The sequence below is a fragment of the Elephas maximus genome, chromosome 7, assembly GCF_024166365.1.
Source record: "Elephas maximus indicus isolate mEleMax1 chromosome 7, mEleMax1 primary haplotype, whole genome shotgun sequence".
Taxonomy (NCBI): domain Eukaryota; kingdom Metazoa; phylum Chordata; class Mammalia; order Proboscidea; family Elephantidae; genus Elephas; species Elephas maximus.
The window spans coordinates 135,340,589-135,357,780 of record NC_064825.1 but is presented as its reverse complement, the minus strand read 5'-3'; the positions used below and the strand labels follow the sequence as shown (position 1 = coordinate 135,357,780).

General features: G+C 49.6%; 1 protein-coding gene across 9 annotated transcripts in view; it reads left to right on the top strand.

The window, feature by feature from the left end:
• KCNQ1 (potassium voltage-gated channel subfamily Q member 1) overlaps nt 1–17,192 on the top strand; it is a 363,159-nt gene that overhangs the window by 79,731 nt on the left and 266,236 nt on the right. The window lies entirely within an intron of this gene.

Here is a 17,192-nt window from a genome sequence, read left to right as displayed (position 1 = left end):
GCGGGCCGGTGGCTGGGCTCGACGGGGTGAGTCAGTGAGGGCCACCCATCATGCCCCCTATGATCCCCTCCCAAGCATCTTCTGGGGCAGACCCTGTGTTGGTCCTGGGGGGCGCCTGTCAGTGCCCTCTGGGGGCTTATTGTTACTTAGACCCTTATGCTGAATGGCCACCAGAAAGCAGTGCTGAGTTGTGTGGAAGTGTGTGTACATGTGTGTCTGCATGTGAACATGTGTCTGCATTGTACATGTATGTGTGTATTTGTGTGTGCACATGTGTATGGATGCATATGTGGGTGTGTGGATTCGTGTGTGCATGAGGGGGTACATGTGTGTGCATGCAGGTATACGTGTACTTTCATGCAAGCACACATGTATGTGTGTGCATACGAGCGCATGCTCATGTGTGCGTGTGCAGTTGTGTGTGTACCCATGCGTGTGCACATTGGAGGCAGACAGCATCACCTTTTCAGAAGAGGCATCTTGAGGAGGCAGGCCCCAAGGACCCTCTCTGTCCCTCCTCAGGCCATTTCCAGGTGAAGGCTGAACTGGCCTGAAGCTGCTGTGTCTCTTTCCCCTGTCCACCCGTCTTGTCAGTCTCCTTTCCCCCCACACCCAGCTCTCTGGGTGCTGCAGTTTCTCTTCCCACTCATCAGTGAGATCAGGAGCCCCATTTCCTGAGCAGGGAGGGCCCCACGGCCTGCATGTGGCCGTGAGGTGCTGGCTGGCACCACCTTGTCCACCACCCGAATGCTCCCTAGGTGGTGACAATGGCTGGCAGGTTGTGGCCTCGGGGGGGGGGCCTTGGGGTACTGGGAAGACAGGAAGGAAGGCCCTGGCAGTGCAGCCCACACCCCGTTTGCAGAATCAGCTTCGGAACCTGTTTGCCGTCTGGTGCGCTTTCAGTAACCATGAGTTTTGGGGACCTGTCTGTTCAGACAGCCCCCGGTGGGTGAATTTTCCTTTCTCTCCTGGCCTGGTAGGTGATTTAGCCCAGGCAACTTTGATAGGAACAAGGGCCATTTTGTTTGCAGTGGCCACCTCTCCTACAGGCTGGCCGCCTGGGCTCCTGAGATCCTAGCGCTGGGACCTTGGTGGGCAGCACACTCAGGTGTCAGCACAGGGCCACAGCACAGACCCGGATAGCTTCACACGTTCTACCAAACATATAAGGAAGAAAAGATACTGATTCTAGACAAAATCTTCCTGAAAATCAAGGAGGAGGGAACATTTCCCAACTCACCTTATAGTGTCCACGCTACCAGATACCAAACCAGATACAGATATGACAGGAAAACAAAACTCCAGACAATATATTTCAAGAACAGAGATGCAAAAACTCTATACAGAATTTTAGCAAGTTAAATCCAACAATATGTTAAAAGACTTAAGCCAGTGCCGTCGAATAGAATCCGACTCATAGCGACCCTAAAAGACTTACAGGGTTGGTTTGTTGTTGTCATTAGGTGCCATCAAGTCTGGTTATGACTTTTAGTGACCCTATGTAAACAGAAGGAAACACTGCCCGGTCCTGCGCCATCCTCACAACCATTGTTATGCTCGAGCCCATTGCTGCAGCCACTGTGTCAATCCACCTCATTGAGGGTCTTCCTCTTTTTCACTGACCCTGTAGTTCACCAAGCATGGGGTCCTTCTCCAGGGACTGATCCCTCCTGACAACATGTCCAAAGAATGTAAGATGCAGTCTTGCCATCCTTGCTTCTAAGGAGGATTCTGGTTGTACTTCTTCCAAGACAGATTTGTTCCTTCTTTTGGCCGTCTGTGGTATATTCAATATTCTTCATCAACACCGCAATTCAAAGGCGTCAACTCTTCTTTGGTCTTCCCTATTCATTGCCCAACTTTCTCACGCATGTGAGGCAATTGAAAACACCATAGCTTGGGTCAGGGGCACCTTAGTCCTTAAAGCAACATCTTTGGTTTTTAACACTTTGAAAAGGTCTTTGGCAGCATATTTGCCCAGTGCAATGTGTCATTTAATTTCTCGACTGCTGCTTCCACGGGCATTGATTGTGGATCCACGTAAAATGAAATCCTTCAAAACTTCACCCCTTTCTCCATTTATCATGATGTTGCCTATTGGTCCAGTTGTGAGGATTTTTGTTCCCTTTATGTTGAGGTGTAATCCATACTGAAGGCTGTGGTCTTTGCTCTTCATCAGTGCTTCCAGTCCTTTTCACTCTCAGCAAGCAAGGTTGTGTCATCTGCATAATACAGGTTGTTAATGAGTCTTCCTCCAATCCCGATGCCCGTTCTTTTTCATATAGTCATGCTTGTCAGATTATTTGCTCAGAGTACAGATTGAATATGGCAAAAGAATACAACCCTGATGCAAACCTTTCAAGACTTTAAACCACACAGTATCCTCATGTTCTATCCAGAAGACTGCCTCTTGATCTATGTACAGGTTCCTCATGAGCACATTTAAGTGTCCTGGAATTCCCATTCTTAGCAATATTATCCATAATTTGTTATGATCCACACAGTTGAATGCCTTTGCATAGTCAATAAAACACAGGTAAACATCTTTCTGGTATTCTCTGCTTTCAAGCAAGATCCATTTGACATTAGCAGTGATATTCCTTGTTCCATGTCCTCTTCTGAATCTACTTTGAATTTCTGGCAGCTCCCTGTTGACGGACTGCTGTAGCCACTTTTGAATGATCTTCAGCAAAATTTTACTTGTGTGTGATATTAGTGATGTTGTTCAATAATGACCACCTTCCGTTGGACCACCTTTCTTTGGAATGAGTACAAATATGGATCTCTTCCAGTCGGTTGGCCAGGTAGCTGCCTTCCGAATTTCTTGGCATAGACCAGTGAGCACTTCCAGCATTGGATCCATTTGTTGAAACATCTCAACTGGTATTCCATCAATTTACGGAGCCTTGTTTTTCACCAATGTCTTCAGCGCAGCTTGGACTTCTTCCTTCAGTCCCATCAGTTCCTGATCATATGCTACCTCCTGAAATGGTTGAATGTCGGCCAATTCTTTTTGGTATAGTGACTCTGAGTATTCCTTCCATCTTTTGATGCTTCCTGTATTGCTTAGTCTTTTCCTTGTAGAATCCCTCAATATTGCAACTCGAGGCTTGAATTTTTCCTTTGGTTCTTTCAGCTTGAGAAATGCCAAGCATGTTCTTCCTTTTTCATTTTCTATCCCCAGGACTTTGCACGTTTCATTAGAATACTTGGTCTTCTCGAGTCATCCTTTGAAATCCTCTGTTCAGCTCTTTTACTTCATCATTCCTTCCTTTTGCTTTAGCGACTCTGTGTTTAAGAGCAACTTTCAGAGTCTCTTGGACATCCAATCTGGTCTTTTCTTTCTTTCCTGTCTTTTTCATGACCTCTTGCTTTCTTCACATATGATGTCCTCAATGTCATCCCACAACTTGTCTGGTGTTTGTTCATTGGTGTTCAAAGCATCAAATCTGTTCTTCAGATGATCTCTAAGTTCCGGTGGGATATATTCAAGGACATACTTTGGCTCTTGTGGACTTGTTCTAATTTTCTTCAGTTTCAACTTGAACTTACCTACGAGCAATTAATGATCTGTTCTACAGTTGGCCCCTGACCTTATTCTGACTGATGATATTGAGCTTTTCCATCATCTCTTTGCACGGCTGTAGTCGATTTGATAGGATACCATCTGGCGAGATCCACATGTATATATTGTTAAAAAAAAGATAATCTGCAATTAAGAAGTCATCAATCTTGCAAAATTCTGTAATGTGATCTCTGGCATCATTCCTATCACCAAGGCCTTATTTTCCAACTACTGATCCTTCTTTGTTTCCAACTTTCTCATTCCAATGGCCAGTAATTATCAATGCAGCCTGATTGCATGTTTCATCAATTTCAGACTGCAGAAGTTGGTAAAAATCTTCAATTTCTTCATCTTTGGCCTTAGTGGTTGGTGCGTAAATTTGAATAATAGCCGTATTAACCAGTCTTCCTTGTAGGCGTATGGATATTATCCTATCACTGACAGCGTTGTACTTCAGGATAAATCTTGAAATGTTCTTTTTGACGATGAATGCAATGCCATTCCTCTTCAAGTTGTCATTCTTGGCATAGTAGACCGTATGATTTTCTGATTTAAAATGGCCAATGCCAGTGCATTTCAGCTCACTAATGCCTAGGATATCGATGTTTATGCATTCCATTTCAGTTTTGACGATTTCCTATTTTCCTAGATTCATAACTTCATACATTCCAAGTTCTGATTATTAATGGATGTTTGCAGCTGTTTCTTCTCATTTTGAGTCATGCCACATCAGCAAATGAAGGTCCTGAAAGCTTGACTCCATCCACATCATTAAGGTGGACTCTACTCTGAGGAGGCAGCTCTTCCCCAGTCATCTTTTGAATGCCTCCCAACCTAAGGGTCTCATCTTCTGGCACTATATCAGATAGTGTTCTGAGATAGTGTGTCTATCAGTTTGCCGTACTGTGGGGGCTTGCATGATGCTGGAATCTATACCACTAGTGTTCAAATACCAGCAGAGTCACCCCTGGTGGACAGGTTTCAGCTGAGCTTCCAGACTAAGACAAACTAGGAAGAAGGACCTGGAGGTCTTCCTTGTAGGTGTATGGATATAATCCTATCACTGACAGCGTTGCAATTCAGGATAGATCTTGAAATGTTCTTTTTGATGATAAATATGATGCCATTCCTCTTTAATCTGTCATTCCCGGTGTCTTAGTCATCTAGTGCTGCTATAATAGAAAGACCACAAGTGGATGGCTTTAACAAAGAGAAATTTACTCTCTCACGGTCTGGTAGGCTACAAGTCCAAATTCAGGGTGTCAGCTCCAGGGGAAGTCTTTCTTTGTCAGCTCTGGTCTAGGAGCTTTTCTGTACAGGGACCTCAGGCCCAAAGGACACGCTCTGCTCCTGGCACTGCTTTCTTGGTGGTATGAGGCTAACTCTCTGCTTGGTTCCCTTCCCTTTTATCTCTTGAAAGCTAAAAGGTGGTGCAGGCCATAGCCCGGGAAACTCCCTTTACATTGGATCAGGGATGTGACCTGGGAAAAGGTGTTACATTCCACCCTAGTCCTCTTTAACCACAGGCAGAGATGATTTATAACACACAGGAAAATCACAAAATGGAGGACAACCACACAATACTGGGAATCGTGGCCTAACCAAGTTGACACATATTTTTGGGTGACACAATTCAATCCGTGACATTCGGCATGATAGACCATGTGATTATCTGGTTCAAGATGGCCAATACCAGTCCATTTCAGCTCACTAAGGCCTAGGATTTTGATGTTTATGCATTCCATTTCTTTTTTGACGATTTCCAATTTTCATAGATTTACGTTCCGCGTTCCAATTACTAATGTATGTCTGCAGCTGTTTTGTCTCGTTTTGAGTCATGCCACATCAGCAGATGGAGTTCCCGAAAAGTTGACTCCATTCTCATCATTAAGGTCAACTCTACTTTGAGGAGGCAGCTCTTCCCCAGTCATCTTTTGAGTGCCTTCCAACCTGGGGGGCTCATCTCCCAGCACTATATCAGACAATGTTCCACTGCTATTCATAAGGTTTTCACTGGCTAATTTTTTTTTTCAGAAGTAGAGTGCCAGGTCTTTCTTCCTAGTTTTTCTTAGTCTGGAAGCTCAGCTGAAACCTGTCCACCAGGGGTGACCCTGCTGGTATTTGAATACTGGTGGCATAGCTTCCAGCATCACAGCAACACACAAGCCCCCACAGTACGACAAACTAACAGATACGTTGGAGCAGGGTTGGTTTACTACTTGGAAATCAGTCAATGTAACTCACCACACGTGATCGTTAAAGTTGTATGTCAACTCAGCTGGGCCATGATTCTCAGTGATTTGGCAGTTATGTATCTTGGTAGTCTTATCATTATGTGATCACCTCCATTATGAGATTTTATGTAATGTGATCACCTCCATGATGGGATCTGTTGTGAGTAGCCACTCAGTTGAAAGGGAGTTTTCTTTAAGGTGTTGCTGGCATCAGATGTAAGTGGGTGTTCTGGCAAGGTTTGTGGGCTTTTGCTCGCTCTGAATCCTGCAGCTGGCTCCTGTTCATCTGAGCTCTGGTTCTCAGGACTTGAGCTAGCAGCTTACCTGTGGTCTTGCCTGCCAACTTTGGTTTCTCCAGCCCCCGGCTGCGTGAATTAGGAGAATCGTCCAGCCTGACCTAGAGATTTAGGACATTCCAGCCTCCGCAACTGGGTGAGTCATTTCCTTGATATAACTCTCTATAGATATTTATACGCTTTACTGGTTTTGCTTCTCTAGAGAACCCAGCCTAAGACACCATATTAAGAAACTCGGAAAGAAAAACCACATGACCATCTCAACAGATGCAGAAAAAAAAAAAAAAAAAAAAACCACATTTGGCAAAATCCAACAGCCATTCCTGCTAGAGGCTCTATTCCAAGAAAATTAGGAATAGAAGGGAATGTCCTCAGACCAATACAGGGCAGCTATGAAAAACCTACACCTGCGTCTTTTCGGTCACCTCATACACGTGAGAAAGCTGGACAATGAAAAAGGAAGACTGAAGACGAATTCACCCGTTTGAATTGTGGTGTTGGTGAAGAATGTTGAATATACCATGGACTGCCAGAAGAACCAACAAATCAGTCTTAGAAGAAACACAACCAGAATGTTCCTTAGAAGTGAGAATGGTGAGACTTCAACTCACTTGCTTTGGACATGTCGTCAGCAAAGACCAATCGCTAGAAAAGGACATCATGGTTGGTGAAGTAGAGGGTCAGCCAAAATGAGGGAGACCTCCCACAAGATGGAGACAGGAGCCACAAGGACGGACTGCAGCTCTCATGGCTGCTTCCACAGGCGCTGATTGCTGGTAATCACGTGGGGCCCGATCCTTACCTGTCGCCACCTGTAAAATTAGACTTGAAATGGGTCATAGATCTAAGCATAAAACATGACAGCATAACATTTCTATAAGAAAACATAGGAAAAAATTTGTAAACTTAGATTAGGTAGATGTTTCTTAGGAGAGAACAAGCATGAAACTTAAAGAAAAAAATTGATAAATTGGATTTCATCAAAATTAGAAACTTCTGCTCTTGAAAAGATACTGTTAAGAAAATGCAAAGACAAGCCACAGATTGAAGAAAATATTTGTAAAACATAAAGGTGAGAAAGGTCTTATATCTAGAATACATAAACAACCCTTTCAACTCAACAGACTGAAGGAGAATTGACGCCTTTGAATTACAGCGTTGAAGACTATCGAATATACCACGGACTGCCAGAAGAACAAACAAATCTGTCTTGGAAGAAGTGCAGCCAGAATGCTCCTTAGAAGCAAGGATGACGAGACTTTGTCTCATGTACTCTAGACAGGTCATCAGGAGGGACCATCCCTGGAGAAGGACATCATGCTTGGTAAAGTAGAGGGTCAGCAACAAAGAGAAAGACCCTCAACAAGATGAATTGACACAGTGGCTGCAACAATGGGCTTAAGCCAGCAACAATTGTGAGGATGGCGCAGGGCCGGGCAGTGTTTTGTTCTGTTGTACATGGGGTCACTATGAGTCGGGACTGACTCGACGGCCCCTAACAACATTTCTTTTTGAGTTGAGTTTTGGTAGTTTATCTCTTTCAAGGATAAATCCCTGAGGAGCAGGATTCTGAAAGCAAGAACATCTAGAGGGAGTATCATTTTTTGATTGGCTGCGGTCTGGGCGGGTTGCTACTGTCCAAATGTAGTTCCCCACGGGGACCCCTCCTTGGTGCCCTGAGAGAGGGAACATAGGGTGGGCTGCCTTTTACCGCAGAGCTGCTTGAAGCCCCTCCCAAGTCTGCTGCCGACCATCCAGCTGAGCACCCCTCCCTAGTGCCCAGGCCGGGAGCCGGCCTGGGAGGCGGATGGTAAGGCTCTCTTTTCTCTTTTCCCTACAGGGAGCCAGTCCTTCCTCAGAGGAATGAGGTCCAAGAGTTGGTGGCAAGTCCGCTTCACCAGTCTCTTTCACTCTGTAAATTTCATCCCTAAAACATGACGCATCTTTCTGAGATTCTTCACATATTAGTTCTTAAAACAGCCCGGTTCGTGCACAGTTTCCTCTAGGTCCCTTAAAACATTCCTGGGGTGGAAGGGGGAGGGACTGTTTAAATTCACTGCCCATCATTAAAATCCCTATTTCTGCAAAGTGGGCGTAAGGTACCCAACAGTCAATGAAGAGACGGGACCTACCCATGGACGTGCGCACACACGTGCACACGCTCGCTCATGGGCGCATGTACACACGCACGTGTGCTCACGCTCACTGACATGCACAGGCACACATACACACATAGCAAAACATTTAATAAACACAAGCCTTTCTCTCCCGACACCGTAAGACCCCCCCTAAGTGCTGGCGTGGGCTGGTACTGCTCAGCCTCAGCTAAAGTAAACACGGTAAACCAGCTGGCCCGGCGGGGTCCGTACAGCACTTCCAGCAGATAACTAGGAAGGGTTTCATCCCTGCACCTCGTTTGGTTTGGTGAACTTCTAGTTCTGAGTAAATTCTTAAATAAGACATTTTTAGAAACTTGGGTTCGGGGCAGATAAAAATAATGCCTCCCGTTCCCCCCCCCCCACCTTTTTTTCCCCAGCTTGGACAGGCTGAAGTGGCCATCGCTGGGGTGACACTTCTTTGGTTAGCAGTCCTCAGCTGTGGGTTTCCTCGGTGGAAAAAAACCCTGTTTAACTGGCCCGCAGATGGAAATAGCCCTGCCTGGGATAGGCGCGAAATAGGGTTAAACACGTGCACAGCTGGCTGGCTGGGGGGCTCAGGGCCTGCTCCTCTGGGAGCCGCCAACTGCTCAGAGCTGGGGTGCCTCCTTCCATCACAGCACCCCATGTGTTTCTGCCTCTGGGCCATTGCTTCTGCCAGCCGTGAGCCTGGAATGCCTTCATCCAGCGCTTGGGTTCTGTCTTCAGGGCCCAGACTTCTCTGAGGGCTGGGGGTGGGGTGGGTCCATTTGTCCCTACAGGGATAAGGGCCCTATCTTGCTAAGGCTGCCCAGGGACACTTCCTGGGGAAGGAGGAAGATCATGGTTGGTAAAGTGGAGGGTCAGTGAAAATGAGGGAGACCTCCCATGAGATGGACTGACACAGTGGCCACAAGGATGGACTCGAGCATAGCAGCGTGGTGAAGGTGGGGCAGAACCAGGCAATGTCTCCTGTTCTACGTAAAGTCGCCATGAGCCTGAGCTGCCTGGACGGCAGCTAACAACGACAGTCCGTTGAGATTTTCCTGGCCACCACCTCTAACCAAAACCTAATAAAGTTAGAAATAAATGGTAAAAAGATGGCAAAAAAAAACCCAAAACTTAACTGCTGGGGAATTAAGCCACGCTGTCCTCAATAGCCATCTGGAATAAGAGGAAACGAGGGTGGGAAGTACTGGCTGCGTGGCACCCACGTCCGTGAGGCAGGGCGAGAGGGAACTCTGTGCTAAGAAGGAACTTTTTGGAACTGTCCTGCCCCCCGCCCAAGAGGCTCCAGCCACCAACCCTCCCCCCAACACCATCTACAGATGCTTTTCTTACGTAGCTGTCACGCCGGCTCCTCATCGCTTGCTGGTGGTTTCATTGTTTGCTAGTGTTGTCTCCCCATGGGGGTCAAAATTTATTCACTGAAAAAATAACAGGATAATTGTACCTAGATGTATAACTGTGTAGTAGACAATTATTATCTATATACTTGTAGATTATGTAGATTAAAAAAAAATAACCAAACCCGTTGCTGTCGAGTCAATTCCGACTCATTGCGACCCTATAGGACAGAGAACTGCCCCACAGGGTTTCTAAGGAGCGGCTGGTGGATTTGAACTGCCGACCTTTTGGTTAGCAGTCAAGCTCTTAACCACGGTGCCACCAGGGCTCCTTACAGATTGAATGTCATCCCTAAAATATGAGTTGGAATCTTAACTCCTCTACGCCTGGTGAAAACCCTGGTGGCATAGTGGTCTAGTGCTACAGCTACTGACGGAAAGGTAGGCAGTTCGAATCCACAAGCTGCTCCTTGGAAATTTTGTGGGGCAGTTCTCCTCTGTCCTGTAGGGTCGCTGTGAGTCGGAATCGACTTGACAACAACAGGCTACCCCTGGTGGTGCAGTGGTTAAGAGCTCAGCTGCTAACCAAAAAGTCAGCAGTTCAAATCCACTTGCCACTCCTTGGAAACTCTATGGGGCAGTTCTGGTCTGTCCTATAGGGTTGCTATGTGTCAGAATTGACTTGAGGGCAGCGGGTTTATTCACCCTGTAGCATATTCACCCTGTAGCACGTGGGCAGGGGGAACGGGTGGTCATTGGGCTGTCACTGTGCTTTAGCCTGGCAACGGCCCCAGAGAGTCCACAGTGGCCACTGGCCCTGTGCCACCTGTCGGGCGGGTAGGCGTCCGGGGGTGGGGGGACAGCACTGGCCTCTCCAGAGAGCTTGGACACAGACGACAGCTGTCGGGATGGAGCACCGTCCCCATGGCGACCCGGAAGCCTCAAGGCCTCTCCTGCACATCCGGGGAATGGAAGTCTGGACAGCTGGCCTGTGCGGCTGGTGCTCAGAGGATCCACCAATGGCCTCACAGAGTCACCCCGAGACATGCAGCTGCCTCTAGGGGTGGGCATGCAGGGCAGCGGGCGGCTCTGGGCAGGCAGTGCTTGCCCCAGTCAGGCCTTTTGTTGGGTCCGCTGCCCCATCCTGGGTGGAGGCTACTGCCACCCTCCCTGCCGGTGACTCGGCGCGCTCATGGGAATTCAGGGTGGCAGGGGGGTCTTCCCCAAATGGGGAGGGGCTGGCTTCCTGGGTGCATCGTCCTGCAGGGCTGGGGCCTACAAAATGTCCCCACCTCTCAGTGGAGCTGACTTCAGGGGGATGGGCTACAGACTAGCAGCGCTGGACTCCAGAGCTATCCGGGGGCTGGGGAGTAGCCTCACCATGTAGGGGAATGATGTCAGGCCTGAGCCCCCAGAACACAGCACCTGCAGACAGGCACCCGGGACCTAGGATGGGGAGAGCAGACGCTCCCCACGCGAAGCTTCTCTGTGGTTGCTGGGCAGAGGGTGGGTGCTGTGTTTGGTCTCAGCACTCGGCTTCTGGAGCCTTCAGGGAGCCCAGGGGTGGGCTCTGACAGGGCCGGCTGCGTGGGCTGAGGTGGGGGCTGAACAGAAGGGACCGGTCCCTGTGTAGCAGGCCAGAGTAGCGGCGGTGCCCCTCCAAGCCCACACTAAGGCGGTGGGTGGGGAGGGGCTGATTGGGGGGCAGGGGTGGCTCCCCTGTTGTGGAAGCCTGGGGGGGGGGGCTGGACCCCCAAGCCGTGCATCCTTCTCTTGTCTCTCTGAGCCTCCCTGCCTCCTCCCAGGCTATGTCTTCCCACCTTACGGGGCCCAGTCGCCTCGGGTCTCACCTGTGAGTCTCACCTGCAGCTGCAGCTCTTGGGCGGGTGGGCATGGATGCAGGGCTCCAGCTGTGCCCAGCACATGTCCCCACAGCAGGCGCAGTGCAGTGGCGGGCATGGATGCAGGGCTCCAGTTGTGCCCAGCACATGTCCCCACAGCAGGTGCGGTGCAGCAGCTGGCCACAGGCAGGCCAGGGACAAAGGGCTCTTTGACAGCCCTAGAGCCTGGATCACGCTCCAGCCAGCTGACCCTCCCAGGTGCCATGCTCTGTGACTTCTTTGGCCCTTAAGGAGGTGGGACAGCTGGCCCTGGAGCGCAAATGCCAGCTCTTCAGCTGGGCTTTGTGCTGGGGACCACAGCCCCTGCAGGCAGGACTCCTGATACCACAGGACAGGGCCAGCTGCAGGTTCGGGGTGGAAGGACAGACCCCACGCTGTCCCCTGGATACCCCAGGTTCTGGTCAGTGGCCTGGGCTGGCCCCAGCATCCCCCAGGTCCATCTTCAGGCCTCTGGACCCCCTTCTTGGCCTGGCTAAGTTCTGTTAACCTGTTGAGAGGGCCAGCTCCATGCTCACCTGGCTTTAGATGGGACAGGTGGGTCCTAGAAGCCCCTGCAGAAGGTTTCGCAGTCTGTCACCCACCAGGCCCCCAGAGTGGCCAGCTGCTGTCCCTGTCCCTAACCCCGATTCCTACTTGCAGTGGCCCCTGCTCTGCGTGCCTCCCCTCCCCTGCGGGGTACTTCATCTCACGACCCTCTATGAAATTGATTTTTCATCTTGAAGACAATAGGGCGGCCCTATGGGAGGCCATGACAATACCGCCGATAAGGATCTGGGAGGCTTCCTTTCTCTGGAGAGAGAATGCTTTCATCCTGAGCACAGCACAGGCGCGGCACATCTGAGCGGGCTGACCTCCGGCCGCCTGGGCGCTTAGAAATCACGTGGTGCCTGCGGCTTCCGGGGTTCAAAGCACATGGAGGCTTGGGACTCTTCAAAGGATGGAGATCCACTTGTTTATGATAAAAACAAAACAAGAGATAAAACGGCAGCTTGACCTTCATCCTTCCCGGGCAGCGATGGGGCCACGGGGAGTTAGGAGCCGATGTCCAGCCTCCCCGCCTCGTGCTCCTTCTCGAAGGAGATTCCAGCTCAGCACCTGGTCTTCTCTACCTTTATCTCAATGCTTTGGGGTCGGGCGAATCTTTGCTTATAGCGCTGTTACCCCAAAACCCCAGCATAACAGGGGCCATCTCGTCTGCATGACAGCATGCCCCCAAGAGAACGGCTGCTCCTTTTTGGTGACTATTGAGCGTTTTCTTCCCCTTCTGCACCACACGCTCGCTGCCTTTGGGTGCATCGGAGGCTGCTAGTGTCTGTCTGTCAAATCACAAGATTTCAGCATCGGTGGTGACGTAATAACCTCCGGGAAGATGCAGCCCAGCTCCACTCAATACCCATGTTTGGTCAACAACTCACGCTTGTTTCCACCACCTTGAGGGCTCCACAAATTGTTGAGCACTCAAGTACTAACTGAAAGGTTGGTGGTTCGAACCCACCTAGAGGCACCTTGGAAGAAAGGCCCGGTGATCTTGCTTCCAAAAGGTCACAGCCTTGAAAACCCTATGGAGCAGCTCTGCTTTGATACACGTGGGATCCTCATGAGTCAGGATCAACGCAACGGCACCGGGTTTAGCTTTTTTTATTTTTTAACCCAATCCTTTATTCTTTGGGGTGTTTCCCTTTGTCTTCCTCCTAAGAAAATATGGCTCACGTTTGTGGGACTGATTGCAGTTGGCATGTTACTCGTCATTCTCTCAGTAGTGCTGAACTAACTACAGGCCCTGAAGGTTAGACCCAGGGCATCAAGGACAGAAAAGTGACTTTCCAAGGGCCATGGGGCGAGGCCATGGTTTTCTCTCCTTGGGAAGCCCGCGAAGACCATAGCTGCAGAGAGCCTACCAGGGGCCCTGGACCTTCGGAGCACTTTTTTTTTGTGTGTGTGGTAAAATACCCGTAACGGAATCCAGACTTCCTGAAATCATGAAGGCTGGATGACCCCCCAAAACTTTTGCCCTAAGATAATCTTCAAACCTTAAACCAAAAATATGCCCTGAAGTCTTCTTAAAACCAAACGATAATTTAGCTTAGCTAGTAAGGAATGTCTGCCTTGACCACTGTGCTCTTTTAAGATCTATCTAAATGGGATCAAATGGACAACAGCCATTCAAAAGGCGAGATAGGAAACTTAGGGGGTGATGGGTTTACGTTAATGGGGGGAGAGCAACTTGGAAAAGGAGAATGAGAACGGCTGCACAACTTGAAGAATGTACTCATGTCGCTGAGTTGTACGTGGAGAAACTGTTGAATTAGTGTATGTTCTGCTGTGTAGATTCTCAATAACAGCAAACAATTAAATTATAAAAAAGAAAAATACCCATGACATAAAATTTACCATCTTAACCATTTAAAAGTGTACAATTCAGTGGTATTTAGGACATTCGCAGTGTTGTTCAGCTATCCCCTCTGTCTAGTTCCAGATCTTTCTTATCACCGCAAAAGGAAACCTCGTACCCGTGAGCTGTCGCCATCCCCACCCCACGCCCCCCAGCCCCTGGCAACCAGCAAGCTTCTTTCTGCCTGTGGATTTGCCTGTCTGGACATTTGACGTAAATGGAGTCATTCGGCATGTGGTCTTTCGTGACTGACTTCGTCCGCTTACCGACGTTTTCAGGGTTTATCCGTGTTGTGACATGGGTCAGAACTTCACTCCCTTGTGGCCGAGCTATATCCCAGTTTACGGGTACACCACTTTTGATTTATCCGTCCGTCACTTGATGGACAAAACCTGGCTTGTTTCCACCTGTTGCGTCTTGTGAATATAGTGCTATGAACTTCCGTGGACCGGGTCCTGTCTGAGCGCCTGTTTTCCATTCTTTTGAGTGTGTTATGGATTGAAAATGTGTTGTAAATCCTCACCTCTATGCCTGCGGTTATAATCCCATTTGGGAAGGGGTTGTCTTTGTCATGTTAATGACACAGCATCAGTGTAAGGGGTGTTTTGAGTCAATCTCTTACAAGATATAAAAAGCAGATTAGGACAAGCAAAAAAGCAGAGACAGGAGAAGAAAGATGGAGTAAGATAGATGTCAAGACAAACGGAAATCTCCAAGGAACCAGGCAGCAGAAGCAGAAGAGACAAGGACCTTCCTGCTGAGCGACACAGAGAGAAAGCCTTCCCCTGGAGCCGGTGGTCTGAATTTGGACTTCCAGCCTCCTAACTTGTGACAAAACACATTTCTGTTTGTTAAAGCCCTCCACTTGTGACATTTCTGTTATAGCAGCACTAGGTAATTAAGACAGGGTGTATACCCAGGAGCAGAACCGTGGTTAAGAGCCTGGCTGCTAACCAAAAGGTTGGCAGCTCGAATCCACCAGCTGCTCCTTGGAAACCTGTGGGGCAGTTCTACCCTGTTCTATAGGGCCACTAGGAGTTGGAATTGATTTGATGGCAATGGGTTTGGTTTTTGTTTTTTTTTATGGTAATTCTTTGTTGAACTTTCGAGGAATCACCGAACTGTTTTCTGCGGCGGCTGCACCATTTTACATTCCCACCAGCCATGGATGAGGGCTCCGACTTCTCTACATTCTCACCAATACCTGTTATTTTCCATTTTCCGGTAATAGGCTTCCTAGCGGATGTGAGGTGATGCCCCTCTGCGGATTTGTAAGGGAGGGAGGTATATGAAACCCACTGTACTCTCTGTAAACCTAAAGCTGCTCTAAAAACTGAAGTCTGTTTCAAAAAACGGCAATCGCTAGAAGTAACATTTATGCTAAGGTTGTATTATGAGACTCAAGTCGCTCTTCAGGTCTGCTCAGGGCAGGGCTGAAGAAGGTATTAAGTAATAAAAAGATACATGGAAAAATATATATATATGATCAGCCTGGCAGCATAAGGGTCTGTGGGGCTGGTGGGCAGGGCTCCGGCCACTGCTCTTTGGGGGTTGGAGCCCTTGGGTGGCATAAACTGTTAACGTGCTCGACTGTGAACAGGAAGGTTGGCAGTTCAGATCCACCCACAGGTGCCTTGGAAGAAAGCCTTAGTGATCTGCTTCTGAAAACTCAGCCATTGAAACCCCTGTGAGCCCAGTTCTACTCTGATGCACACGGGGTCGCCAGGAGTGGGAGCTGACGTGACAGTAACTGGCTTTTTGTTTGTTTGTTTTGTCTCCCACTGGGGCCACCAGTTGGTCAGGGGAGCCATCTTTCATAAAGACACAGGCACCCCTGTCTCAGCTTTAGGGGCTGGAGGTTGGTTAGTGGCCGATGGCCCTTCTTGGGGTGTCCGAATGCTCAGACTGGAATCATGGCACCGAGGTACAGCTTCCGGGGAGGCCGAGCTCACCGCCTTACCTCCTTCCGCTCCATCTCTGCTCATCGCATGCGACGGGGAGCCTGCCAAGGGAACACACAAGGTCCCTGCTACTGGGAGCTCGCAGCCTCCCCTGTGTGTCTGACATTGTTTGCTCATTCATTCATTCTTTCAGCAAATCCAGATTGAGCACCAACCAGGGCAGACCCTGTTCCAGGGGCTGGAGAGAGGGTAGGGGCCAGGCCGACGTGGCCCCTGCCCTGGGGGGCTCAGCCAGCCTCCGGCCCAGGAGCGGAGGACTGGGGTGAGGACCAGTCAGCCCCTGGCAAAGTCGGGGAGCCTCGGATGCAGACGTCCCCTGCTCTCCCTCAAGCTCTCAGGCACATGTGACCCCCAGCCAACAAAGGATCCAATGTCATGAACCGAAAACCTTTTGCAAGGGAAAAGAAGTAAACTTTTCCGAATTTTCTCTCCCTGTCCCTGGCGCTTGCCCCAAACACAAGCAAGATGGTGTAAATATTATTTTGTTCTAATTAATAACGTTTGGGGACGAGCAGCAGCAGTGTCCTGCCACTTCCTCGTGGTGAGGGGACATGGGGGTGGGCCCGCCAGTGTCACCAGGCGGGAGCAGGGGCCCCCTGCTGGGGCTCTGAGGGGCACAGGGCTGGAAGGAGCCTGAGGAACGGGGTGCCTCGGGCTTTGCACTGCTGCCCTCTGTACCTGGGGGATGGATGGATGGGTTCGTCAGCTCACCCCACAGACTTCCAGGGTGCCTCCTTCATGCCAGGGCTGGGCTAGGTGCTAAGGCTGCAGACCAGGTAGGCAGTGGCTGAGGCTTTGAGCGAACGGTATGATACATGTCACATTAAATGCACATTTTTGTGTTAAGCCCTCACCAGACCCACAAGCTCCGTTCTGCTACTCTCCACGTTTTACAGCTATGGAGACGAGGCCCAGGGTCCCATGTCTGTGCCTGGGGGTGGAATCCAGCCCACTGGAAGCGGACTTCCCCACTGTGCTTGGGAACTCCAGCTCTGCCTTCCTGGCTCTCAGCGCAGAGGAGGCGGCAGGAGTGTGACACCATCAGGGGCTGCCCACTGAGTTCAGCAGCCCCATCCATAACAGACTGGGCTAGGCCTACTATACTCACTGTGAATGGGTTATGGGGTCCTCTGATCTGAGGGGATTATAGGGTACCCTGGTCTCAGTGGGTCACGGGGTTCCCCTGCTGTGAGCAGGTTATGGGGTGTCCACAGGTGTGAGCAGGTCACACCTCACCATCTGAGCAAGTGACAGGGTTCCCCAGTCTGAGTGGGTCACAACGCCTCCAGTCTGAGGGGATGTGGGGTCCCCTGTCTGAACCAGTCGCAGGTCCCCCATCTGAGCAGATCATGGGATCCCTCA